The sequence below is a fragment of the Bactrocera latifrons genome, unplaced genomic scaffold (genome assembly GCF_001853355.1).
Source record: "Bactrocera latifrons isolate USDA-ARS-PBARC rearing strain unplaced genomic scaffold, ASM185335v1 scaffold_70, whole genome shotgun sequence".
Taxonomy (NCBI): Eukaryota; Metazoa; Arthropoda; class Insecta; order Diptera; family Tephritidae; genus Bactrocera; species Bactrocera latifrons.
This window is the reverse complement of record NW_017537379.1, coordinates 580,850-593,926: the sequence shown is the minus strand read 5'-3', so window position 1 is coordinate 593,926 and position 13,077 is coordinate 580,850. Positions and strand designations below refer to the sequence as shown.

At 33.8% G+C, this 13,077-nt stretch overlaps 1 protein-coding gene across 1 annotated transcript in view; it reads right to left on the bottom strand.

Annotated features, from left to right (window-relative positions):
• Positions 1 to 13,077, bottom strand: part of LOC108975939 — a 206,035-nt gene that overhangs the window by 192,495 nt on the left and 463 nt on the right. The gene's annotated exons all lie outside the window — the stretch shown is intronic.

Here is a 13,077-nt window from a genome sequence, read left to right as displayed (position 1 = left end):
CTATTTAAGGCCGTCAAACTTCGTTGGCACATCTAAAACAGTTTCTGCTAAGTGCCTTAAACTATGCAATTAATCATAAATATATACAAAATGCTTTTGTAAATATTTAAAAACTGTTGTAATGCGCTACTCATGGCTTCGGCATCTAACTTCCTCGCATATGCGCCTTATAAAGAAAACTTTCAATGGGCGCAAAAAACTTTCTAAATTGAAAAATAGTTTAGTGAGAACCGACAGCGAAATAAAATAAACGCACGAATAAAAGAATGAGCACAGTCGGCGCAAAATTAATTGAAAATACGCCAATGTTCGTATGTCTCTATACGCCGCTCGCGTCACCCTCTCCCATCTCAGTGAAACTGTCCAATCACTTGCTCGCTTACTATACATACAAATATACAAAGTTAATTTATCTATAGAAAGGGGCTTAAAAAATGTTAAAAAGTTTCAAAAATCAACCCAAAGCGTGAAATGTTGCTGTTCTTTAGTGGTAGGCGCTTTTCAGCGAGAAAATCGTAAAGAGGTTAAAGGAGTTACTGGCATTTGTATGTGTAAGTGTATGCTACATATATATATGTATATATGTTTGTCTAACGAGTTGCTAACTTTTGAGCAATTTAAGTTTTTTCTATATAGTTTATTTGTATTCCTGCTTTGACTCCTTTGTTGTCTTCAGCGAATGAATTCGCCATTCAGCGCATAGTTTTCGCCTTTGAACCCTAACATTTAATTTGGGTGATTTCCAATTTCAAATCTATTGGATAGCTGCTGAAATATTTCACATTTGATTTGATTGCAGAAATCGCAATAACAGCAAAACTTAAACGAAGACAAGGGACAATTCTTGTCCACCGCTAATCGACGGAATTTCACCTTTATCCAAAGGAGTTTTCTCTTTTTTGTTTAAGCTTATTTACCGCAACACTATTTTATTATATATCGCAATTATCAATGCATTTAGATATTATTTTGAAAAGAATTTTGTGTTTATGCCAGTTTCTTTGCTCTCCTACTGGAACGAAAATCACAAATGAAGGTATTAAAAATAGGGCTCTGAACTATTTGAGAATTACATATATTGTTGCCGAGTCACTTTCTTTCGCTGAGTAGACTGTGATATTCACCTCTATCATTTATGGATATATGGCACTAAATTGTTACGGGTTCTCAACTCCCAAGATGGAAGTTAATTTTTATTTGTAACTAGAGCACTCGTCCACGCTTCACTGTGGCTGGTACATAAATAATACTGCTACTACCATCTATATGATTTCTATTAGTTGGATTATAATTATTAGTTAATGAGATATAGCATTTCTGTGAAGCAACTTGTGTTAGTTTACAAAAAAATGGATCATAAAGCATTTCGTGTGTTAATAAAGCATTGCTTTTTGGGGGAAATACTGCTGAATTTGGGCTCAGGGAAATCCACCGTTAACAAGATATTTGCTAAGTTGGAAAAAGGCGAAATCAGCACCGAGGAAAATTACGCTCTAAAGAGGCGAAAGCTCTGTGCAAAGTGGGTGACTCGCAAGTTCATAATCCAACAAAAACAACGAATAACTAATTCTGAGAAGTGTTTGAGTGCTCTCTAATCGGAATAAAGCCGAATTTTTTCGTCGGTGATACAAACATAACTCCATCATTTTCCACTGGAGTCCAATCGACAGTTATTCTAGTGGACTGCACATGATGAACCGGTTCTCAGGCGTGGAAAGACGAAAAATGCGGCTGGAAAGGACATGACATCAGCATTTTTGGATGCACATGGTATAATACATACTCAATGACTGATTACTGAGCCAGTAGATTCACTGCATATTTGGTTGCACCTCTTTTCTACTATTCCAAATACTTAGCAATTGTTTTATTTTTGAGGAAGAATCTGTTTAAAATTGTACGCATATGTATATTCAAGTGATTCCTACAAATATGAATTTTGAAATTATAATTTTTTTAGTCAAATCGATTCAGCCGTTCTTGAGATATAAATAGTGTAACTATCAACAGCTTTCTTTTATATATATAGATGTGAGGTTGTTTTTATTTATTTATTTATTTATTTTTTTTTTTTTTTGAAGAAAGAAAATATTCAAATGATTCATACAAACGGGAATTTTGAACATAGGCTTCTGATTTGAAATATAATTTTAGTATTTATGAGTTGTATTAAATTTTTACATAAAGAGATAAAAAGTTTGTTATGTCCTTACTTTGGTTCTAAGCCACCTCCCCACCAATTTTCAGCCAAATCGGTTGAGCCGTTCTTGAGTTATAAATGGTGTAACTAACAACTTTCTTTTATATATATAGATTTATTATTATTTTTATAAATTGGCCATATTCGTTTATAATAATATTTAAAGTTCGACGGATGAAATCAAAATATTAGTGAAAAAGTTTAACCAAAACAAAAATAAAATAAACAAAAACACAGTGAGAATTACAGAAGGCTATTGACACTAATGAAAGTTCAACTTTTACAACGAATGAGCGTGAAGGAAAATGAAGTTTTTTCTTACTCACCGCCGCACACTCAATCCACGATTCATCAAAAACGATTTATTTAATGTCAGCACCAAGTAAACTTCATTTTAGTGAAATTACAAACGCCGCAGCGCTTCACACGTGCATTCCTTCCCCCGAAGCTGACCATTGTCAAACCAACTGTTTAGAAAATATACGATTCACAGCGCGGTCAGCGCCACCGGTCGTGGTCATTGGTCGCAGCTTGGGAATAATTTTAGCTGTTGTGGCTATTGTCTAAATTTTTCATTTCATTTTGCAGCATTTCTGTCTATTTTGTTTCGTTTTTGCTGAAAATTCGCCTTAATTTTTCCATTGTTATAAGCTAAATGCTTTTCCGTCTCTATTTCTTCTTCTGTTGTGTTATTATTTTGCTGTCTTTTGTGTCTTGTATTCGACGTCAAGTTAACCCCTCCCCCCTGAGTATGCTTTAGAATCACTTCATTGTTGGCAGTTGAAAACAAAAGAATTAAATAGAACAAGTAAAAAAGCATAGAAGGAAGCCAAAAAGAAATTGAAGCTCACAATCATCGTTGACAATTGTTTAAGGTACCGTTGGAGTTAGCCAACTGCCCAGCAGCAACACCGATTCACCAATCCACCAACACCCCAACTTCAACTGGTTTGCTCCAAATTGCACTAAACGATTCTCTTCTTTCGCTAAAAATGACAACTCACATTTCCGCTTTACTTTTCATTGCATGTGCTGAAGAAACTACAGTTAAAACTAAATACAATTTCTGTTGAATATTTAAAACTCAATTTCAAGCGCGGCATACTTTAAGGCGATTACAATAATTGAATTTTTGGGTCATCTGAAGTCAGTGATAAAGGTGAAAGCACGACATGGCGGATTGCATTCGAAATATGCAGTACATTTTTATGACCTAAAGGTATACATATTTACGAATATATTTTGTTAATATTAAAAGATTTATGATTTGCTCAATTTTAGTTTTCCTGTTCACTTCTTTGTTAACAGACTCTGAAGCATTTTTTATAATGTTACTTTTCAAATACAGATAATTATATATCAGAACCATGTAAGAAAATTTTCAATCAGATAAATGAAAGTATAGAAAGTTAAAGAGTTCCACTTCCTTATTTTACATTTTCGAAGAAACTTCGAAATAAATGCTGTCATTCCGAAGAAGGCGGCTTCATTTCACGCAATTTATTGAAAGAGCGATTAAGAAATAGCATCGGTAACAAGCTTTACTTCATTTTTAGTTCAATTTCACCGAAAAGTCTATATTTAATTTTAAAACTCTTGAATTTGGCACACACTTTTATATACTTAAAAATAGGAGAAAAAATAAAGATGAAAGATAGGAGCGTTTATATTTTTTTATTGGTTGTTACGGTTTTGTATTTCGAAATTAATAAATATATATTTTTTTTAAAACATAAGCATGTACACAAAATGCAAAAAATAATGTTAAGAAAACAATCCTTGGACTCTTATACCAGCAATAAAATAGTTTATTATAGTAGTATTAGTACCATAGTCACAGGAAGGCGTGACCGAATCTAGTGCTAGTATAAGTATAAAAAACCTTGTAAAAGACTTGTATACAAATTTGAAGCCTTGAAGCCTTTGAGTTGAACCGAACATAGAAAGAAAAGATGCTGATAATGAAAAACAGCATTTCGCGTGGCTGAATCCGTTCCTGTTCAAATTGCAATGCAAAACAGATATACATTTCAAAAAACAGCACCCGGAAATTGTAATTAAATTCGCCGAGTAAATGATAGTTCAAAAATTATATATATTTTGCTAAGTTAATAGGACTGTCCATTATTAACATTAGAGAGATACCAAGCGAGTTCAACGTCTCTCGAGAGTCTATTGGTGGATTTTGGTGGATTTTTTTGGATATGAAACGCGTTCTTGCTCGACTTCTCCCGACCAAACTGAAATTTCTTCAAAAGCATACCATGAACAGGTATTTTCGGAGATGCTTGATCATGTTAATTCCGACCTTACATTCATGTAAGCATTATAACTGCCGACAAGACATGGGCTTATGACTTTGAAGTGTAAACAAGTGAACAATCATCGGAGTTAAGGGACAAAACGAGCCGAAACCAAAAAACTACGGAAAACTCAAGGCGATACTCATTGTTTTTTTCTATATTTGTGGTTTGGTGCGCCATGAATTTTTTACAAAGAAGGAGACTGTCAATAAGGAGTTCTAATTGGTCGTATTGTGCCGAATTGTGAGTTGCATAACTTTATTCCCGATAATGTGTTTTGGTAGGTTATTAAATTTATAAAAAAAAACTAGTGTGAAAGTTAAATGTAAAAAAATACTTCTTTATTATGCAGCAGAAACTATTACCAACAATTACTAGCAAAAATAAATTATTTTTTATAAATGAATTACAATTAAAAAAATATTTCAAATATTATTAGCATTACTTACCAAAGGAATGTGTTTCGAGAGATTTATCCAAAATGTTACCAGAAATAAATTGAACGCAGTTCTAGCTAAACTTTTTTTGCGGCGCCAGCAGAGCAACAATGCCCGAATCAATTATTCATTATTTGTTTTTCGAGCTGTTTGTTTACGCGCACATTTCCATTTCTTTAATGCTGGCATATAAATATTTTTCAAATACAACAAAATCAGCAGCAACAACAGTGATGTGTAAAATTGATGCGCTCATTAGACTGTTTTTCCAAATCACAAAACGATTTTGTAATGCTTTTAAATTTAGACACCTTTCATGTGGTCGTGGCCAAACGAAAGAAGTCCACATATAAACTAACGGTATTTTGTTGCCTTCGGTGCTTCATAAATATATTGTAGAAACCAACAAATTTGTTTTCAATGTCACGCATTTGTTGGGGACTAATGGCACCAAATAAAAAACTTTTTGTAACACATGCTTGTATATACACACTTACATATGTAAAAAAGTGTGGACATGTGTTAGTTGGTTGATATTCCTCCGAATATTTTCAATTTACTTTCACATATATGCCATCAGCTTGTTACGTTTTTGTGTAAAGACTCTTTAAAATATTTTTGACACAACACAAATATTAGATATATATATATATTTATAATAGAATCTCCAAAATAATAAAATTGACTTTGGTGAACACCATGTGAACAACAACAAGTTGCAGAACTGATAAAAAAAAGATCTTATAGTGAGTTGGTTCTTGAAATTTTTCATAGAATTTTAGATCAGAAACAAAAATTACTAAACATTTTTTGTTCATCACACATATTTTTAAAATATAAGTGCGAGAGAGATTTTTTAGCTTTTGTATTCACTTCACTTCACTTGAATGATATTGTGCTTTAGAGGTAACAGCATTGGAGGTTTGGTACCAGAATGATATATTAGGTTGTCAAAAAAGTCTTGCGGTATTTTTGCGGCTTTTTTTTATTGAATTTGCAATTGTTCATAAAATTTTTTTTGATGACTCATGCCCAGCTCTTAACCGATGCTACGACTGCTACTATGCTGGTCTCTTTCGACCAATTCAGCGATTTTATCGCAATTTTCGACGACAGGCCTTCCGGAACACCTCTACACCAGAACGAAAACGTTGAAACCATCGTTGTGCGGTGGAAATGGAAACTGTATCGGGTCCATAAACTGCACAAATTTTATTGGCGGCTTGAAATGCATTTTTGCCTTTATCGTAGTAGTACTGTAAAATTTGCCGTATTTTCTCTTAATTTTGCTCCATGTTTGCGACGCTATAACTCAAACACGACTTAAAAGAAACGACATCATTCAAACACGTGTTAGCGCGTGAAATGAGCTTTCCAAAAGGGTATAGCATAACCCGATGCGACGAATAAAACTAGAACCACGCGCTCTCAGCGCCAACTAGCGAAAATACCGCAAGACTTTTTTGACAAACAATATTTGGCTTCTCTTCTTATGTAAAACTATCACAATTTGTATGACAGTAAAGCTGATGGCACATTTGTGTTGAACTTGAGATCGTATGACTAATCTTCTCATACAACGCACATGTTTTCGAAATATCCCAAAGATTTAGTAGATTTTAGGTTTCAGAGCTGATCTCCCCGTAATTACGATTATTTGATTTACACACTTGAGGCAACCACTATTTTTGATGTCAAAACTTTCACGACAAAACTCCCCTGAGACGCCGGAGCTTTTTAAGTCAGTCAAAAAATGTTTGAGAGCTGGACACTGGTAGAGGCCGAGCTTCGGCTTATTAGCCGTCTGATGATGTTGTGCATGTTTTTTAAAAGAAAATACTATTTGTTATCATGAAGCTAATTGTTTGCTCGTTTAAATTACAAACGAGTAGCAAGCGGTATAATCCCAATTTAATGGCTGTCATTTTACATTTCCCCCGAACTAATACTTTTCGCATCGACGTGGTTTGTTAGTTGGTTATTTGGTTCGCTGATTTTTCGCTAAATGCTCGCTTGTCATCTTAACTTTTGTCAGCTGTCAGTGGTAATTTATGCTCAACAATTGCATTCGTGCGCACTTAGCTACAACTGTTATGGCTGTTGTTGTTATTATTCTTATTTAAGTTTTTGTTGGTGGTATTTTTGTTTAGCTAATATCCTCTTAATGCTCGAAATCCGCATTTGTAAATTTGGATCCCTAATTTGTCGCGTGCATGTCATGCTTCAATCCATACGCCCACAAGCATGCTTCATCCGCGGCATTTGCAAGTGCGCTCATGCACATAATTCACAATTTCAAAAAAGCTAAGCTGAATTTTATTGGATTTTCATTTAAACGCTGTAAAATTGTCTTCAAATAATACCGATTTCGTAGGGCTTAAGGCCGCTGTCTAGCGGACCACCATAGACATACGCACTCATCTCATCTTTATTCGCGATAATTGCGCAACATTGTGTGTATTGCTGCCGAGCCATGCATGCAACTCTCGCCTCTGTCTAAGTGCCGTGAATACTGAGAGGCACAAATCGCATCGCAGAATGAGTACTAGAGCAACAAAATATATCAGCCGAAAAAATAAAATAAAACAACATTAGAATTAGTCATAATAGTAGTTCTGGCAGCAACAGACGCATACATACATACACTGCACATATACAAATGTATGTTTGCGAGAAAGTCGGCTGTGTAAAATGGCCTATAGAATAATAAAATGCAACGTTGCGTTGCAAATTTACGAGACGTGCCACCATGGCTCAAACATTACCCCATATGCATGAGCCTGCTCACATACACACGCACACTCAGCAACAAAAAAAGAACGCACTTGACTTAGGCGCCACAAAAACCGCATCGAAATCTCCCCCGGCAACGCGTCACAATCACAATCAGCTTTTCCGCACTCACTCTCTCATGCTCAGGCTTCTGACTCGTTGCGCTGTCTTCACTCTCTTCCTAAGCGTACGAACTTTTTTTATTACACGCGCTGTAAGCTGCATTGGTATTGGTGGAGGCAAAACAGCCTAAACTTCCGAGCGTGAACGAAACATTTTGGCCGTTACGTGCCTTACATTTTTACAACCATTTGCGTTCTTTTTTATTAGTTCTCACCCTTCCAGTGCGTACTAAGTACGCCAGACTGTGTGGTAGGAAGCAATACTCGTTTCATTTTACTTGTTTTTTTGTTTTTTTTTTCATTCTGGTATGGTATTGTTTGGTCATTAAAGGAATTTCCGGTGGCCAGCGAAGCATAAATTAAAAGTTCCCCTCTCCCTTTAGCCGACAAGCAGTCAGACAGTGAGTTTAGGAAATCAGTAAGCGAAGTGTACTTACAATTAAATTGTATGAAGAATGCGTTTGGCTTAAATTTTTATTGCTCGCTAGGTAAGACAGACTCGACAGTTGCAAGTTCTGGCATTAATGGCGATTTAAAATAAAACTCACGCATACATGTATGTAGGTATATGTGTATTGTTATTAGAAACTCTGAACTTCTGTAGCTTTGTTGCGTTTAAAAGAAATTTATGCACGTTGATCCTTTAGTATTAGCACGAAGGGAAAACTTAGTGACTTAATGAACTTAAAAAATATAAAGTATAAGATAAAAGTTTAGAGGCTTTGCATATATTTCCCATATTAGCGGAATCTCAAGTAACTTGAGTACAGTTGCATCAGTGACACAACGACCTAAAATACTTTAAGTATCCCTATAAATTATGGGATAATATTTTATTATCTAAACAACTTAGGCAAAATTGTTCTTCTATCGTGGATCTAACGGATAAGAAATTTCAACCAAAAACGGATGTGTTTACAGAGCGTGGAGTTCTAAAAGAAATTTAAATTTAAATTTAAATTTAAATTTAAATTTTCTAAAACTGATTCTGATTCTTAGCTTTTCTTGTCGAAAAATAACCTCTCGATGCATATTAGACTGAATTCGGGATGTTTCCTAACAACTGGTTATCTAGAGAGGCTAATTTTCCCCAATTTTAAAAATATTTTTTGTTGCGTTCCATATCCAACCATATAGCCACAATTCGTCTCGGCCAAGATACACTTTTTTGAAAATAGCCTTGGTCTTCAAAGTGGATAAAACCAAAGCCTTGATAATTCATAAGTGAAGTCGATCATTTTGAGCCGACAAGGCTGACATACGCTTCAATTTGTAACTGTTTCTCAAATGCTCACAGCTGTTCTCTTTTTTTTATCATGATCCGGGGGTATATCGCAGTTAATATATTGATGGAAAGGAAAATATCGAAATTTCTACTATCAGTTCACAGCCAAACATACTTATGTCTTTTTACTTCGAGCTGGAGAAGTATCAAAAAGTGTTGTCTTTTGAATGCTTATATGTTATTGGTCTGTCTTTGTATCTTGACTCATAAATGCCATATACTATATTTAGTTAGAGGACGAAAATCTATAACGAAAAGAGTTTTCTAAATCTCTGCAATTCATCCAAAGTCATAAATCACTATGGAGTGTATGGAAGAGATAAAAAGAGAAAGTTCGAATAACAATATCGTACAATAGGCATGAACGTTAAATAAATATCCATAATTGACGCTAAATTTAAATTTGCGGACATTGAGTGTGGTAAAGTGTTGACAACCGTAAAAATAGCGACAGCTGAGAGTTTAAGCTCATTCACGATAAAGCAAAGTGTCTTCGTTATTGAACAATATTTCAAAAATAAGGAAATGAGAAAATTCATCCTAGGGATGAAGCAAATTTTCAAATTGATAGGTTTTTACATCCTCAAGATTGTCGAAAATGTGTCACTGTTTGGTGCGGATTTTGGCTGGGTCAAAATTGGACCGTTTTGAAAATGAGCTTGACCAGTCTCAGTGGCTGTTATTGGTGTTCGATATAGCGTCATGATAATCCAGTTATTTTTGCCGAAATTGGATGGTATTGATGTGGCATAAATAAATGTCATTTTAACAAAAAGGCCGTGAAACTCCACAATTTCTGCATGAGACAATCGTGTACTCTCTTTTTGGTGATCATTAGTTTTCTTGTTGTTTCAAATCACAAGTCTATTATGGCAAGGTTCAACGTTGCATCAATGAAATTCAGCCAAATTTATGTATAAAACGATTTCGTATATATATGGAAAGCAATGATTACCATTAGTCCGATTATTCCATAAAATTGTATATACTTTAAGCCGTTGGGCCTTTTTCCGCTATAACCGCGAAAACGGTGTATACGCCAATAAAGATAAGACCTACTTTAAGATTCAATTAAGAATTACCAACGAAACACTAGAGACCGTGACTTCTATTTAATTCCAATTTTGCGTTAATTTTGAAGCACCCTTTATAAACAATGCGAAGGGTAATATGTTAAAGAAAATTTATTTAATTTGCATGTTTAAATGTTTAGTTCAAATCTAACATTTTCAGTTATAACAGAAAATATCGCCAACAATTTCGAAGTCAAAATTCCAACTTCTACATTAACTCAAATGGCAACATGTAGTATTACATATTCATTGCCGCCTACTAAAAGTAGATAACGGAGGCATGAGTAATAAGAGTGTAGGCATGACATACTTTTGAAAATAAAACTCGACAGCCAAAGGAAATATACATATGTCCTCTGTATATTTCACAGCCGCTCAGCGTAAAATTAAAATATAGAAATTAAGTAATCAAAATACGCAAAGTTGTTCGCGTTATACAAAATATTTTATATTTAGCAAAAATATTTTCGTCGTCGCTTTTCATTTTCGATTGGCGTGCACTTTTCCGCTTGCTTTTGTTGTTTCTGCCAACTTGACTGTTTCACTATGAGGTCACTTGGATTTTCTTGGTGTAGGTGTCGTTGCTTGTTTAATTTAGATATTTCTTTTTTATGCTATAATTTTATATTTCATTCGATTTTTCGCTATTCCTTGCAGTCAAATAGCCAAGTGAGCTAAGTGCGTGATTTTCACCCGTAGGTTCGTTGGTTCTTAATGCATTTTTGTTGGGAGCAGACATGCCGCCAATTACCCGTAAAAGCATTTAAACAAGTAGGCACATCACTTGATTAGGATCACTGTATTAGGATCACCGAAGGGAAGTAGAGAACTTCAAATCGAACAATTGATATAATCCATTATTAATTGAGGTCGAATATTATACGGTAATACCACTTTCAAAAGATACAAAATACTATATTATATGGATTTTCAACTGCAAAATTTTGTAGCTACTTCCAAAATTATAATGGGTAACAACCAAATATGATCTACAATTTAGGTTAACTAAAAAACTCGATTATTCACCGTTATGGTATTAGGACCATAAACATATAATTTTTGTTGGTATTATTTTTTTGATCCTTATAATGGAGTATCTACGTCGGAAATTTCAGTGCAATAATTTATTGAACAGGAAGTTTGTGAAACGAATAGCTGATTTACATACTTTATAACTGTATCTTAATATTTTTTCATATTTTAAATTCAGAATTGTACTTTCCACAGTTTTCGGAGTCACTCAGGTCAAAGGAATGCGTTATTATTTGTATTTTATTTTCAAATTTGTTACGCTGTTTTAGCACAGCTTGTTTCAGTTATAATTTATTTTGCTTTATAGTTGGTGTTTATGTCTATTTTAGATTTATGGTCGAACATCAACGCTATATTGCCCACACGGTTTTACGTCATACGCGGCATGGAAGGACGCAATCGATTAAAAACCGTCCGAATGGTTGAAAACTTTAATGGAAAGCTTTTTCTTGTCAGAACACACGTACTGTTATTAAAAAACCTAAGAAAAAGCAAACTGAAAATATTTTTGAAGCTTAAGTAACTTTTCGGTTAAGGCACTATTTCGGGGGTCACTCAATTCGAAATACTTACGTTTATCGTGTATATTGTATGAAGCGGGAAGAATGTGATTACCATACAACACCCATGGTTAAATAAAGTAAAATCCACGTCTCTTTAAGCAGGATATATATTTATATCAAGTTAAAAATGAAGACAGAAACATGCGTGTTTTAGAAGGATTTAAGGAAACTTAATTAATAATTATTTAATTTATTATTTGTTATATCCTGAATGGGGGTATATTTACTTTGTCACAAAGTTTTTAACAGTGAGAAAGAATCGTCGGAGACCCTTTAGGGTGTATATGTATACAAATGATTATATAGTATATCGAATTGACTGATTCCATTTAGCCATGCACACATAGTTTGTATATAAGCGTACTGATCCCTCACGTTCTCAGATATCGATTTCAGATTTTGCCTACGTCCTCTCTCCATGACATGACAATTATAGCGTATGGTTGACATACGAACTGATTCATCAAAGAAAAATCTGATTATACCCTTTAACGAACTTTACTATAGGTATTGATATGGGATTTTAAAGTCTTTAATCATTTAAATTTCCTTATTGGATCCAGCCTAAGGCAGGTGATCCTTATTCAGAACATTTCGTTCGTTCGTCAAATACTATTTCACAAATAAAACACTTGATACAGCTTGATCTAAGTGAAATAAAAAAGTGCCAGAAGCAATAAAATTGTAAGGCTTATAAATTTGGTTATGCGATTGGAATAATTTATACAATTTTTTTTTATTTAACAGTCATCCGTTTTCTGCCGAATGCTTATTTTTTGTAAACACCTTTTAATTTTTTATATAAATATTTATATAAATAAATATTTTATTTAAAACATATGGATTAAAAATACATCTTCGGGGTTTATATATATATATTTTGTTTTTGTTGCTATTTCGCTGAAATTATCTCAAATGTACTAATTTGTTTTTGTTTCTTTTTTTGTTGCACACAAATCGTATGCATATTCTTAAATTAACTTTGGCCCCAATTTTTTACGCCGAGCATATTTTGCACAATATTCTTTTCACATAAAACTGAAAACACTTCTGATACATTCCGCCTTTGAATCCAAATCAGGGAGTGAAGAAATGTGTGGGTTTACGAGAAGATTTCAAAATTTATGGTTTACTTTTCCACTTGTGTTGCAGAAAATTCAGAGATTCCTGAAAATCATTTTTTTTTTTTTTTTTTTTTTTTTATTTTTTTTTTTTTTTTTTTTTTTTTTTTTTTTTTTTTTTTTTTTTTTTTTTTTTTGACCGCAACGGTTTCCGGCTGTTGTCGTTGGA